Genomic DNA, 15344 nt, shown 5'->3' with positions numbered 1-15344 from the left:
AAATGCGTTAGTCTAAAGGCGCGAGTAGGAAGGGGTCTATTATAGAAAAACGGTGAAATACCTATTTCACTTAACTGGGTGTGGATATCTAATTTTCTCCTGGGAAACTACCTGGAGAGAGAAGAATTTTGGCTCCAGCTCGCCGGTAACCTTTCTCAATCAATTCTTACATGTTCCCACCATCTCTTATAATCTCCCAAAGACAAAGCCACAGGAAGGCCACGAAGAACGCCTACATTTTCCCCAAAAGCTTCTAAATAGCTATTCCTTATCTAATGAGACTGCCAGTTTTATCTAAAAAGGCCTGCAAACGTAAACCATAGAAGGCTTAATTTCGGTGTCTTCTTGCAGCGAGAAAACCCCCTGTGTTAGGAAACTCCTTTCTTTGTATCTTTCGCCAGATCTAACCCTTGATAAGAGCTGTGAGCCCTCTGTGGCTCGGTTTAAAGGGATATGCCTCTCCAGGGCGGAAAGAGAAGCTGAGATGCGTGAGTTTCCTCTCCTGACCTAGCTGGGGCTTTACCAAGAACACGTATTATTTTGCTTTGTTTTGTTTTGTTTTCTCTCAAGGGAGATTGCAAGTTGGATCTCTTCCCTTCCATTGTTATTACAAATTATTTGGGAATGCGTGGTGAAATCGAAAGTTGTATAGACGTAGTTTGATAAGTTTACCAGTTGAGTGTGTGTGTGTGTTGTGCGTGGGTCTAAGTTTCTAGTCTCTGGTATTATATGCATGGAGCCTTTTGTCAAGTTGCTTTTGCAAAGCTAATGCTGATAATCGCAAAAAGAAGCAAGTCTTCCCCAGTGTGTGGGCATGTTTCCCGTATAGATAACCAAGTTGTCCCTGGTAAAACAAAGAAGATACCACCATAACGCCAGGAAATAAACAGGATTTTAACCAATCATAGTCCATCCTGCCACTTTCTTAACATGGAATTCAACACCAGAAGCTGTCAGAAGGCTGATGACTTATATTCGAGATCACAAAGCACCCTCACTATCCGTACTCCTTCAAACCAGTCCCCACCACCACAGTTTGGTATTTTAACTCCCTAAACCAGTAAGCGATTATAAAGAATTATTGCAGAGGATAGAAATTCCAAATAGAAAAGCTGACATGAGGCTTGGGGGGAAACCTTTAGTAATAGGCAATTTCACCATTATGGTGAAGACAAAATGTTTTCCTTTTTTCAGCCCCCACCATTATTGTAAACAAGTATTTTCTTAATAAATTCCTAAACTAATAGAAGCAAAGATCCTTGGAGAAGATACCAAGGTCAAAGGGAGAAATTTGAGGGAACCTAATAATTATGTTGGTCCGTGGTGGATGTTCCCTGAAGTTCTGTGGGTCTATTGATAATACATTTTGCCTTGAAATCAAAGTTAGGATAGCAGGCATCATTGTCCTTGAAGTTTTAATGTGATCACAGATCATTCCCATTTCCTCACCTGATGGTTATATGTGGATTTAGTGTATCAGATATATGTGTAAAATTTTTAATGTTTTGTAAAATACATAAAACTAATTAGAAATATTTTTTCGAGTATTTGATCACAGGAGCGACCTCTTGTGTTCAGAGGGGGAATTAGACCCTCTCCTGTCAAAAATGTACTCATTTTGACCTTTGTATATTCTGTTAGGTCAAAAATACATCCTTCAAAACAGCAGTGGTGTAAATCCTTGGTTTGAGCTCCTCTACTGTTGAGAGAAAAAGAAGAGTATGAGTATATTAAGTATAGTCCCTACCACTTCCAGGCTACCCCAATATACCTTACAGTGTCTTTGAATATAAAAGAGATGCTGAGATTTAATAAGTTCCTTTTGAGCCTGTGGCATCTGCCCACGTGCACTTTACACACCTTTCAAAATGTAGCTCTTACACCCAAGCCTCCTGGTGGGCTCTTATACCTGTGATTTTTTTGTGCTGTTGCTTTCCTTCTCTGTTCTAATTAAAATTTAAACATTCCACTTCAAACTTAATGCTAGATACAGATTCTTGAACAGGTATCATGTTCTCAATCTACTTTTCAAAAATCTAAATAGATTTTAATTGCAACTGAAAAGTAAAATTACATGTTTAAAATTTATTTAGTCCCCAACAACCTCTGGCAATATAAATGCATTTTAAGTTGGTTCTTAGGGAAATCATGTACAGTGAGAAAGCTTTTTCCTTCCCAAGACTGGGAAGGAAAGGGGGGCTTTGGTCAGCTTTCCCTGAGCTATGAATTTGTTTGGAAATTTATTCCCAGGGAGGTGATGCTCTGTGTTTAGCCCACATTAGAATCAGGTTAGAAAGAGTAGAGTAACAATTGGGGTGTCAGTTTCAATGAGTAAGGTATTCAGATGGAAAAAATATAACTGAAGGATTTATATTGTCTGATATCCACAGACATGTAATTTGGAGGTCAAAATGAAACGTGAACATAATTTATTCACCTCTGAAAATAGATGTGAAATATGTTTGTATGTATCCTATTCCCCCCTTTTAAAAAAAGTTTTGACTTTTTCTGTGTAGTCTCTAATAATGTAGAATAAGGCCATATAAGCCATCGGTATCCTTAGTCACGTCCAAGGGTCAGATAAAATTATATGTGTTTAAAAGGAGTCACGATTAACCATTTATATTCCACCAGGAACAGGGTGTGGGTGTTTAGAGCCCATCTGCCTCTTCCAGTTGTTGCAGGTGGTGGCTTATTGAGGATGAATCAAGAGAAGCTGCGATCTAATTTCAGAGATAGAGATCTTTCTCCATGTATCATTGGGTATGAAATGATTATCTTTTTATTCCCATCTTTTCTTTCGTTCTTTTTTTTTTTTTTTTTTTGATCATCGTAGTAATGATAATAAAGGCAATTGTTAACAACAACAAACCTTTAGTTGTGATTCTCATTTTATTGTCTAGGACTCCTGCTGTGAATGTGGTTTTGTTGACCGTCAGTTGCTTTATTAACCAGTTAAAACAATCTGGGAGAATTAGGAAGAATTTTCTTCTGCACGCAGAGCTTCCTACCCTGTTTCTGAGTTCAGGTAGTTGTTTCCGTCACCAGTGTTCCTGGTGTTCTTTATCGGCAGACGACAGCCCGGAAGGCAGCGTTCATGTGCGGTCTGTTGCTCAGTTCTAAGCCGAGCTAGAATTCCACGCTCCGGGCAGCAGCGAAGCCACAAACCTCAGGTCAGTCCTGAGTATGCGAGGTTCCACAGCTGATTGCCGGGAGGAGTTCGGCCAAGCGGGGACAGAAATCTGCACCCTCCCTCTAAAGCTGCGCTTCTGGAAGTGTTCACTGTATTTTCTCAAAAGCGGCTGGCAGTGTCAAGTGCAGTATTTTTCTTCCTTTCCTCCCCCTCTTTGGACTCCTAAATGACCAGGACACCAGGCGATTTTTAACTGTCTTCTCCGTGGAGCTCAGGTTGGAGCCAGTGAGTGCTGTGTGCTAAGGGGTTCTAGCCCAAGACGCACTGAACCCTACACTTAGCAAAGCCTTCATTAAATATATCGGATTCTCGCGGAGGTAGAGAATGTGGAGTGTGGAGAGGCAAGTAAGCTTTATCTCGCCAGTCCAGGGCGGTTCGGCTGAAATCTACATCTGCACTGAATCTAGGAAAACACCCACGGGTCCGCCGGAGCTCTCGGGAAACCCGGAGCGCGTGAACTCGGTCTAGGTGATCAAATTGATCAAATGTAGTTGATCATTCTGTCTGAAAGAAGCGACACCCTTTTCCCCACTGCAATCCTGTCCAAAGGGCAGCTCTGAATTTAGCGCCGAAGGGTTGATTTCCAGCCCCGCTGCAAGTGTACAGGGACGAGCGGGGGAGGGGAGGCGAAGGTACCTCGGAGGAGGTCAAGAGGGGGAGGAGGAGCCGCAGAAAATCACCAGCCAAGCGGGGGAGGGAGCTGGAAGCCCGGAAACCTACCAGGATGCCTCAGATAGCCTTCCCTTAAGTCTCAGAATTCAGCGCTCGAAAAAAGAGCCTCATAATAAGGTGTCCTGGGCTGGAGTCCTGGGGTGGGCTACCGGAGGTGATGTCAAGAGTTACAGCTACTTCGTGTGGATTAAGCCGGTGGTTAAAGCGTGTCGGGGCGGTTTAGTGTAGCTGAGAGGTGCGTGGATGGGGGCTGCCTTCAAAGGGGGGGAGGCAATCATTGCTGGCATCTACCAATAGATTCTGAGTGTAAAAGTAGTTTCGGGGCTGGAGAAAAACCTTAAAATCTCAGTAAATGCCTAGACAGTTCGAGAAATAAGATTTTAGGGACAGCTTTGAAGGTCGCCCTCCTGCTCCGACTCCGAGGAGGGGAATGAGAGTGAACTCGGGGCGAGTGTACGTTTAAAATCATCTGCGCCTCCGGATCCATTCTGTTAAATTGTATCAATTCTTTGCACTTCCCGTGGAGTGAAAAATTTGCCCTGCCCCTCCACCTGCGAAATGCCAACTGAGAAGAGAAAAGGGGCCCAGGAGACGACCCCTTTGAGAAAGAACGTCACTCGATCAACCCGACTGAGTTATTAACTTGCTCCCCGAAGGATCAACAACGTCTTCCCTCCCCAGCCGCGCGGCGCCGAGATCAGTCGCTCTGCCCCAGGTAGCCTCTTGTCGAGGGCTCAGGAACTCCTGTGCTGAGATCCTTCTGGGGCTCAGAAGCCCCGCGATGCGGTCTTTCCAAGAAACCCCACCCGCCGGCGCTCAAGCAACACGTCGCTAGAAATTGAGCCCGAGTCCGGGGACGAGAGAAGCGCTGAACAAGGAGACCCCCACCTCCGTCCCTTCGGCCTCCTCTCTTCCCGATTTCCAATTTGCCAACCTTCTAGTTAGACCACCCCCCAATCCTCAATGTTCTGAGCGCAAGGGCCTTTTTCTATCCCACCTTCCCATTGACAGAAGTGGAAAAAATCGAACCGAATCTACACGCCCTGCCCTAACTCCTGCTAGAGGAAAGAAGAAAATCAACGTCCCACAGACCTTTCTCAGTCCCGGCACGGCGAGCGCAGCCTCTAGAGAGGCCACACTTAGTTCCTTAATGTGACTCTGCTTGTAACCCACCTTCGGGAACCAGGGCCCCCGGATGGCCTCGGTCGCGTGTTGGGGGCCCCCCTAGGGACGCGAAAGCAAAGGCGATCGGAAATCGGGCTTATCACTAAACGAGGTCGGGGGTGCCCCTGCCTCACCTAGGGGCTGGGAGACCCTCCTGCCTCTTAGACGCGGAAAGTGGGGAGGAAAGCTAACCTCCGGCTGCAGGATCACACACGCAATCCTTTCCGAAGGTTAAACTTTCAGCCTCAGCTTGACCCCTTATATGTCCATGCCCTAACCCACGGGCTTCCCCCAAAATGAATACACTTGCGGAAATGAATGAATCAAGGTACCATTTTAATTGCTTCAAAATGTCACATCACTTCTGCCATCTGCCAGAGGCTTAACTTTCGCTGAGTGCCTGGATTCCAGAAAAATGTTAAGGACAACATTTCCCTGGCTGGCAGCGTTCGGAAATGATAACAGCACAGTTTTTGGCGCAAAACATTTTCGTGAATAGCTTAATTCTAAATATCACCCCCAAAATATAGATATTCCGTAGTATTGGTTGGCATTTTTCTGGTTTATTTTATTCACTTTGTGCTGCAAATGTTTGATTCAGAACACGAGAGAACGCCCGCCTGCGTAGATGCACTTCTGTGCTCTGCCTTCAGGCACGGGACACACACCGGCTGATTAGCCCTAGGGGCGGGTTCCTTTGTTGATTTAAGAGTTCTCCAGGCCAGAAGAAACAATGATCTTGTTGCCTTTTCTGAATTGTCTACTGTTGACTTATATCTGGTACGCCTCCATTGTACGAAATTCGATCCAAAAATGAAAAATAAAAACTTTAAGTTAAAAAGGTAATAATGGGAATAGAGGTCTATTTTAATTTTGACTGGCTTTGTTTCTAGATTATATATACCTCATAGTCATGTACACGAAAGGTACCATTTCTGTATGTTATAATTATATGCTAATGATAGCACCATTTAACCTTATAATTCCATAAAGAAAAATTATTTCTGATACACATAACATCGTCCTTCTAAGAAAATAATTGGTAGGCATAAAATGATATCTGAGGGTGGTTTTATAAAGAGAACAAAATCTAAAACTTTATGAACCCAAATCCTATCAAACAGGGTGGTCCATAATTAGGTTGTTATGAGTTAATGATATCAGAAAGTACTCTGCTGTTTTACACAACCTCATTTTGTGTGCACAAAATACACATTTTAAAGTTGTGTGTTTAAATGTGTATTTTACTACTTACTATTCTGAAATCTCCAATCACACCATATCAAAAAGAAGTAAAACCTGAATAACTCCTACATAATGCTTAAGGAATAACTATGATTTAACTTTTGGGATTTGACAATATTGTGTTGATCTTTATTTAAATATAAATATTAACATATTAAAATTAATATAATTCTAGATAATATCATCACCTTATGATTTATAAGAAATCAAGATAAAGTAAAAGCAAGTATAACAAACTTTTACTTTCTATGATGTCTAGTTAAGGATCGATTATCAAAATATAGTGCAAATAAGATTCGTATGTGTAATAAATATGTAGCTATTACTCTGTTATCAGAGTGTTTAGTCTAGTTATAAAAGCATTGAACTATTATATGATGTGGGCTTTCACTTGAAGGTAGCTGAACTGATGCTTCATAATATTGAAGAATCCTCCTCTTCTTCCAGATACATGTAATAGCCCATACCTGTACCTTCAATTGTAATACTAAGTCAGAAATTATATTATTACCCATAACTAGCATCCTGCTGACTTTCGCTTAAATATCAGGACCCAAATTATTTTACGTCTCACTACAGAATGTGGTACCATTGTAAGCAACATGCAGACTTTTCTGAGGCCAAGAGAAACGGGGAATATTTCATCTTCTTGGCCCAGTCTTAGGATTTATTATACACTCTTCTTTTTATGAGCTGCGCAAACCATTGGTGATAATAATGAGAACCACTGTCTATAGTTTCACCAGCTTTGGATTCTCACATGGTGTATGAAAAGGTATAAATCATATTTTCTGGCTCTTGATGATGTGTTACTTGCAATCCTGAAATGTTGATTTAGCTGTCCTAAATGCCCCACAATGTGCCTCTCCAGAGTCCTGTACCCAAGCCATAGCACATCTGCTGATGTGACTTTGGATATGCTCTGCCAGGGCAAATATATATTTTTGGATTATGCCGGCAGTGAAACATGAGTACGGCTCTTAAAGTGGAGAAAAAATGTAAGTGGATGGAAAATTGCACTTTTGAATATGGTGGTGGAGAAAGAATTGAGTGTAGGTGACTTTATCAGTCATTGAAAGAGAGGATGAAAGTAGATGTTTGGCTAAGATGAGAAAAGTATTCAGTTTTGAGAAGAGAGAGAAAGCTTATTGAGACAAATAAAACATCAGGTAAATGTCAAGAAGAACAAAAGAAAGAAATTGGTCTTGACGACCCAGTTGTCCCAATAGAATATGCATTTAAAGGTAAAACCCAGATCCTGGACAGGTAGTGGATGGAGGATGGGAAAAAGTAGACTTTATAGTTATTTTATCTGATATTTAAAACTTTAAATATCTAATTTAAGTGGTGTTTTATTTTTAGTGGAAAAATAGATTATTTGGTAATAATTTTAAATTTTTATTGCATTTTAAAACATACTATACTAGAATATTTACCAAAAGTAAACTCACTATTTGGTAAACTGTATCAGCACAAAAAATACAAACTAAAAGTATAAGAAATGTCATAATATGGATTCCTATGACTTTTTATGTAGCTGTGTTTATTTGACAATAGAATTCAGGACCCAGAAAGGAGAAAAGACCAGATAAGAGAAGAAATTTTTGAAAATGGCTTCAAAGTTTTCCGGAGTTTTTGTTAGCAATTGCCCTTTCTGCAGACTGAATTATACCAGAAAGTGTAATTCAAATATTTGGCACTGCTCACTTAAACCACAATAAAAAGGGAAAGGTGTTGTGAAAACACTGCCTCATGCTCAAATTTATGCAAAGCAACTTGAAGGGCTGCCAGCAACATTGTTGTTATGTTACCAATTCTGACCTGGCTTCAGATTCTTCTAGACAACTTCCTCTGATGTGAGAAGAATGTAAGCCAAAACCACGAGGGAACATTTTTCGCACCCATGCACTTAGGAAGAACTTGGGTGCCCAAAATGTTGGAAAGGTCAGATATAGCTGTTCTCATAGAATCTGTTCTGCAGGTCACAGGGTTAGCATGTCTGCACATGTGCACAAACCCCTAGGCCCATAAAAGCCTGATAGGAGGCAGCAGTGCCCCGTAAAAGGTCACACCCAGCCAGAATCCAACAACATTTGAACAGCGTCTGTTATGAAGAAGAAATATGAGACGATGGCATTGGCGGCAGCAGCCGCAGAGAAAGATAGATTGGGGATTAATCATGGTAAAATACCGAGCAGAAGAGACAACAAATTCTGCCAAGCACAAATCTTTGTCTACTCACATGTTTCACAAAGTACTCTCCTCAAAGTAGAAGCTGATTGGCCAAGGTCAGGTTGATCTTTATGAGGCTGAAAAAAGCAGCTGCTGAGTGTATCCTATGGCAGACGGAGAACACCTAAGGATTTTTTAATGTTAAAAAAAAGAAAAATGATTTGTGGTGGTTCAACAGTAAAAATACTCCTGATACCACACAGTAATCAAAATTGCATTCTCTCTCAGTGCTCATGACATTACTGGTTGCTATTAGCCTCTGGCTCTCCAGGACTTTACTTTTAATGTATTACCCTTGTGTTTCTAGATTTAACATTTTGTCTAATTTTATCATCTCTCCTCACTGAGATAATTTGTATAAGCAAAACATGTTACATGACAGTCTTTGGAAGACTAAATAAGCAGCCCCTAAATTGTACATTTTAGAAAGCTCTAGGCAAGGCCACCCAGACTGAAATAACACCCTCTCCAGTATCTGTCAAGGCACCTCAAATAACTCTAGTAAAGATTTACTACTCTGACAGTCATAAAGACTCGAGTTTTCAGAAATTTTTGTTTAGTTTTGTTTGTTGGCTTTTAACTCAAAGGCCGAAGCTTTCTGTAGGTGATTTTTTTTCCCGTTTCTTTTACCTTTCTATACTATTATGAAAGTTTCTATAATAAGTATGTCGATAATAAAAAAAAAAAAGGAAAGGAAGGAGTTGAAAAAGAAACAAAGGTAGAACTAAAAGTGTGATATACAATGGAATACTACTCGGCAATTAAAAGGAAAGAATTATTGATACATGCTATATAACATGGATGTATCTCAAAATAATATGGGATGAAGGAAGCCAGACAAAAAATATGGACACACTAATAATTCCACTTATAAATCTGTAGGCTATACAAACTAATGTGTGACAAGACAAGCTAAAAGGACAAAGAGCAAATCAATGGTGGCTTTGGGATGTGGGAGTTGATGGGGAGATGTGAAGGGTTGAAATTACAAAGGGACTGGAGGGAATTTTTAAAGGTGATAGATTATTCCTCATCTTGGTTGTGATGGTTGTTGCATGGGTGTATACGTATGTCAAAGCTTACCAAATTACATACTTTAAAGTTTTTTGTATATCAATCATACTTTAGTAAAGCTGTTAAAAATAGACCTCAAGAAAGAAACTGAGCATTGTTACCCTATTCTTTATTATTATTGCTATTATTATTATCATTATTATATAATTTTTACAATGAAGTGACGCAGAAAGGGCAAATACGCAGCATCACAGGTACTGAAGTAAGGTGCTTGAAGGGAAAGATGAAGGAACTCACCTCAGTCTAAATGGTGTTTGGTCAGTAGTTGCTCAGGAACACCAATCTGAATTTTCTGTTGCCTAATCCTATGATATTAAGTGCTTTCTTCTAGTAATTATCACTGTTCGGAAAGCCAAGATATGTTTTTAAAGAAGACTTCTCTAATATCTTGCTTTCTCCAAAGTCAAGTTAATTCTGTAATTACTAGCACTCTGTGTGTAATTTTTTAGGACACATCACTTTCAATTTTGTTTAGGTAAAAGAAAAAAAAAAGAAAGAAAAGAAAACAATTTTTGTTTAGGTATAGGTCTTACCACCATCTTCCAAAACTAAAAAAAAAAAAGTTTTTGAGGAGAGAGTGCACATCTGGTTCATTACTGTGAACTATTGGCTTTCTACAAGTCTTTGGTGGATTATTGAATGGCCCCCCAGCCAGATTGTTGGTGTTCTGCTGTCTTTGGATGAACTTCCACAGACATGAACCACTGGTTCACCCAAACACTCACCTGAACAAACACACCACTTCCTGGGTATGCTGTTCTCTCTGCGAAGTGGGCCCTAGAGTCAGCCTGATTCATGTGTGAGTTCCGTTGGGCACTTCCTCCAATACTTGCCTGCACCCCAAGGCTTTCCAAACATCTTAGCCACATTCCTCTTTCTGACCCTTGTGGATGAGTCCCTGGCATGTCCCTACCTCACTTGTTTTTCCTCATAAACTTCAGTTGCTGTGAGCTGACTTCAATATCTGATCTTCAAATACTCATACTGGCTCTCTCTCTAATCACTAAGCAACATGCAGACTTTTCTGAGGCCAAGAGAACGGGGAATAGTAATGATTTAAAAATGATGTGCTTAGATATAAGATTTATTTCTCTTTACGTTTTAGCCTTGGGGTTTAAACATCACTGGTCAGGGAAGAGATCAGTTAGTTTCTTTGTGGCTCATATTTGTGAGTCCTTCCAAAGGGCAAAACATGTACCCAGTGAGGGAGTAAATAGTTTAAAGACAGGGATGGGTATGAGGTATTTGGGAACAGAAGAGATGGAGCAAGATTATAAGCATTAGCATTGACTAGAATCCTTTCTTTGGATACTCTGGACAGCAGCACACACCTGGCTTGTCTCTTAACATACTTCTGTGTTTGCTGTAAGCATTCTGCTTTATAAATTTTCTCCTATTAGAAAACTTACGTTGGAAGACTGATGCAAAGAAATCTTTTTCCTCTTTTTTTTCCTCTCTCTGTGGAAGAGATTGCTGTTTGTTTAAATGTCCATGTCCCCCTGCTTTTCTTCTTCCTTACTAATAAAATCCTGGTTTTTTGTTTGTTTGTTTACCTATTGGCTATACTCCCAGCTAAAATACTCTATTTTCTAACCTCTGTTGTAGTTAGGAGTGGCCGATAAGGAATAAATAGAGTTTGCTGTGTGGATCTTCTGGGAAAACTGCACGGGGAACAAACTATCATGAACCTCTCTTGCTCCTTTCTGTTTCCCTTCTTCTTGGCTGGCATCTGGGCATTGTGGTTGGACTTCCATCAGCCATCTTGTCACTTTGGGGTAACAGTGAGGATGGAAGCCAGGCACCATGGGTGTTGCCCGGATCACTGATTATTTTCTAGAGCCATCATACCATCTCTGGACTGCATAACACATCACCTTAACTTTAGCATTTTAAAACAACACCCATTTATTACCTCAATTTCCTTGGATCAGAAGTCTGACCATCGCTTAGCTGTGTTTTTTGGTCAGGGTCTCATTAGGCTGCCATTAAGGTGTCAGCCAAACTGCATTCTCAGGAGGCTTGACTAAGAAAAGAATCAGCTTCCGAATTCACTCAGATTATTGGAAGAATTCATTTTCTCACAGTTGAATGACTGAGATCTCCACTTTTTTTGCTAGCTGTTGGCGAGCACCTGCTGTCAGCAAGTAGTTCAGGACCTTGCCACGTGCCCATCTCCATAGTTCACAACATGGCTGTTAGCTTCTTTAAGGTCAGCAGAAGAATCACTCTCTCTTCAGGAATTTGTATCCTCTTTTAAGGGATTTCACCTGTTGAAGACTGCACACCATGGAGAATTGTAGATTTTCTTTGTAATGTTAGGATTAAGAGAATTTGTGCTTTATTTGGGTGATTTGAGGGATATTTGGGATACTTGGGTTCAAGAAAATGGGGGTTTGGTCACTCTAGATTGGAAGCTATCAGTAAGTGAGCATAATTCTATGATTGACTATCTTACTAAATCTTTTCTAGACGGAGGAAAGACTAGAAGAAAAATAGAGCTGTAATTGGTAAAGAAGCTTCAAACACTTAAATTAGGTAGGAGAAGGAGATGTTTTGTATTTCTGTGGTTTGTACAGTGAACTTGTTTTTGTCTTATGCTTAGACAAAATTATGTATCATTTCTTCTCAGTCACAGAGTGACCTTGCCTCATGCTGATGTTCTGTGAGAATGTTTTGGTCCAGCAGGAGAACACCCAAGCCCTGGCTGTGAGGGCCAGGCCAGCTGCTGACAATGCAGAGGCCCAGCTGGAAATGTCAGAACAGCTCCCATATGTCAGGCACTGCTTTTCTTTCTCCCAGAGAATCTCTATGATGAGAACAAAAGAAAGATACAAATTGCATTTCATGGGGGATAGAAGAATTATAAACTGTCCATTACACACATAATTCATATATGTAGCAACATAATGTAGTTGATAATTTTAGACTTTATTAGACACATTTCAATGTTACTCAAATGTCCTATGCTGTTGATACTTCTATATATGTGTGATTATTTATATTTACATATATATTTATTTATAATCATATATATATATATCCCACCAACATAGGACATGAGTTTCATATATGTAAACATGTGTACATATATACACACACATATATGAAATACATGTTGTATACATTTATTTTATAAATATATCTTTATTAAGAGATAGCATTACTCTGAAGATGTCTATAGCTATGTATATAACATATAATATATGTACTTTTTAAAGAGAAAGCTTTATTAATTATCACATCATCAATCAGTATAAAGTTAGAACTTGTAGGATTTATCTTGATTGGTCTTTGTTTCAAAATGGTATAAAATAAACAACTAGCTGCTGCTGCTAATATCAACATTTTCTAAAAATATGTTGAGTATGTTGTGTCCTTCTAAATATTTATCTTTTTAAATAATCTCAATAAGCTATATTTTGGAGATCTTTTTGGGTGGGCAAATAAATACTTTCAACTGAAACAAAATGAAGAACAGTTCAACTCTCCTCCAGCATTTACAGAGATTCTCTTCTTTTCTAGTAATGTAAATGTTCTTGGTCCAAAATAGATCTAGTCTTTAATGATTTTCACTGTAATGTTGGAGGCAGAGAGTTTCTACCCAAGTAGCCAGCATTGTTTTTTATCTATTGGAGAAAGTGGCCCTTTGCAAATTCATTCTGAAAATATATATTTTCAGATATATATTTTCCACTGGAAATATATATTTCACATGTTTTTAGTCTTTCAAATAGGTGTTATAAATCTTGTCTACAAAGTAATTATAGAGTTATCTGAAAGGGAATAAGGGTTGCTTGTCTAAAATTAGGTAGGGTTACTTATAATTTCTTGGGAAGAAATGTCAGAAGATGGAAGTTATCTCTGTGTTGGATTTCAGTATTCAAAGGATAAAAATTTCCACAAATTTTTCCATTTAATGTGGTTCAAAAAGGTGTAATGTAAGCATAATATGGCACCTTCTTTCCTCCCAGCAACTTCTGGAAAGATGCCAGAGAACATGCAATTTACATCGAGTCCTTGCTTGAGCTGAGTATGTGATTGCCGTCGATAGCTTAGCAGCCAAAAGGGGACCAAATTCATTATTGGGTTTCCTGGTCCTGGTTCTTGCCAGGTGTTCTGTCCACTTACTTCCCACAGTCTGTAAACTGACATGTTGCTTCATATTCAGGTCACCTGGTGAATCAGAAAGTAAAGCGAATGGGCATTGCTGACTCTTGAGAGGGCAGCATGCTGAAGAAAGTTGTTTTTTAGCACCCTGTACTTCTTATGCTGTCCCCTTCTGCGGTCAGGTACTGCATCCAGGATGCCTGAGGACTCTACTGAGGCATCCGGACAAACTGAACTCTCTGAGGAGTAGAGTTTAGATGCTGATGCTGGTGCTGATTGAGTTCAGGTTTCCAATATTATAATTTGGACTATCAACGTGAGGCAAGTTCTCCCAGCCCTGGTTTGTCCATTTTAGGTCTGTTTCCTACTCCTATTTAGCAACTGAAGTGCACCCGTTGCTCTCAGATGATTCCTCTGGCGGGTTGAGGTTTGGTTGACTTTCAAGCACCAACCCAGAAAAAGCATTGTGCAGCTGTCTGCTTCAAATTTCATAAAGGCAGATTTCTTCTGCTCTTAGGGAAGCTAAAGTGTAAGTCTTAGTTGTCAGACATACATGAGACATAAATTAATCTTTTTCTACCACTGCAATGTGTAGCTTTATAATTAAATATTATATTTTAATGTACATGGTTGATGTGAAAAAAGAAAATTGATGTGAAAATAATTTGCAAATATAAAGCGCATTGGTTATATATAAAGTATAGTTACAGCAGTAGTAGTAGCATTATTATTATCATTGTTATTATTATTGGTGGTAGTGATAGTAGTAGCACTAAGAAAGATAAAGTAGGTAAGTTTCTGGCCAAATGGTGAAAGACTGAAGAAGGGGAAATACAGTAAGGATTTAATTGCTAATCTTTGCTAATGATTTATTCTAGCTCTGTAGAAATATATAGATTCATTATTTTATTACATATTCTAGGGAAATAATATATATCATGCAAATAAGTACTAATGTGAGCACATATTCATTAATGTTGTACATATATTTCATAAGTATTACCCATGGTGTATAGGCTCCACAGATATTATAATATGATACACATCAAGTTAAAGAAGAGCGAAACCTCATATCAACCACACACAATTATCATATATGTTAATTAGGAACCCATCTTTAGTTCTCTTGCTAAGTACCAATTATTTATTATAATATTGTGTAAAAATGTTAAATTGACCTTGGAAATGCAAGCATTCACACATACTAGTGTACCTCAAACACATTATGTTTTACTAACAAATACCAGTAATTCTAATGAAGACATCTCAGGGTAGTTCAAACAAATGATTAGTGCAGACAGTATGAACATAAATCTTTCCTGCTTTTCATATATATGTAGAGATAGGAACCTATTTTATAGCTAAACGCAAGCGCTAAAATTATAATCCTAATTGGTTTTTTATTTTCACAATCTTTTGACTTGAGGCGTTGATTTTATATGCATTATCTAGACAGTGAGGCCTTTGTTTCAGTGAGAATGTAGAACTGACACTATTGTGTCTCTGTATGTAAGACTCTGTGGCATTTCCAGAAGCAGTAATGTTTATTGAGTTATCTACAGTCCTTTGTTCTTTGTGACATTCATCCATGAATAAAGTGTTAAGAGGAAGTAGAGTTAAGTGACCAGGTGGAATATGTAGCAAAATGGTAACAAAA

This window comes from Cynocephalus volans, chromosome 2 (assembly GCF_027409185.1).
Source record: "Cynocephalus volans isolate mCynVol1 chromosome 2, mCynVol1.pri, whole genome shotgun sequence".
Taxonomy (NCBI): Eukaryota; Metazoa; Chordata; class Mammalia; order Dermoptera; family Cynocephalidae; genus Cynocephalus; species Cynocephalus volans.
Note: the sequence above shows the minus strand (reverse complement) of the source record.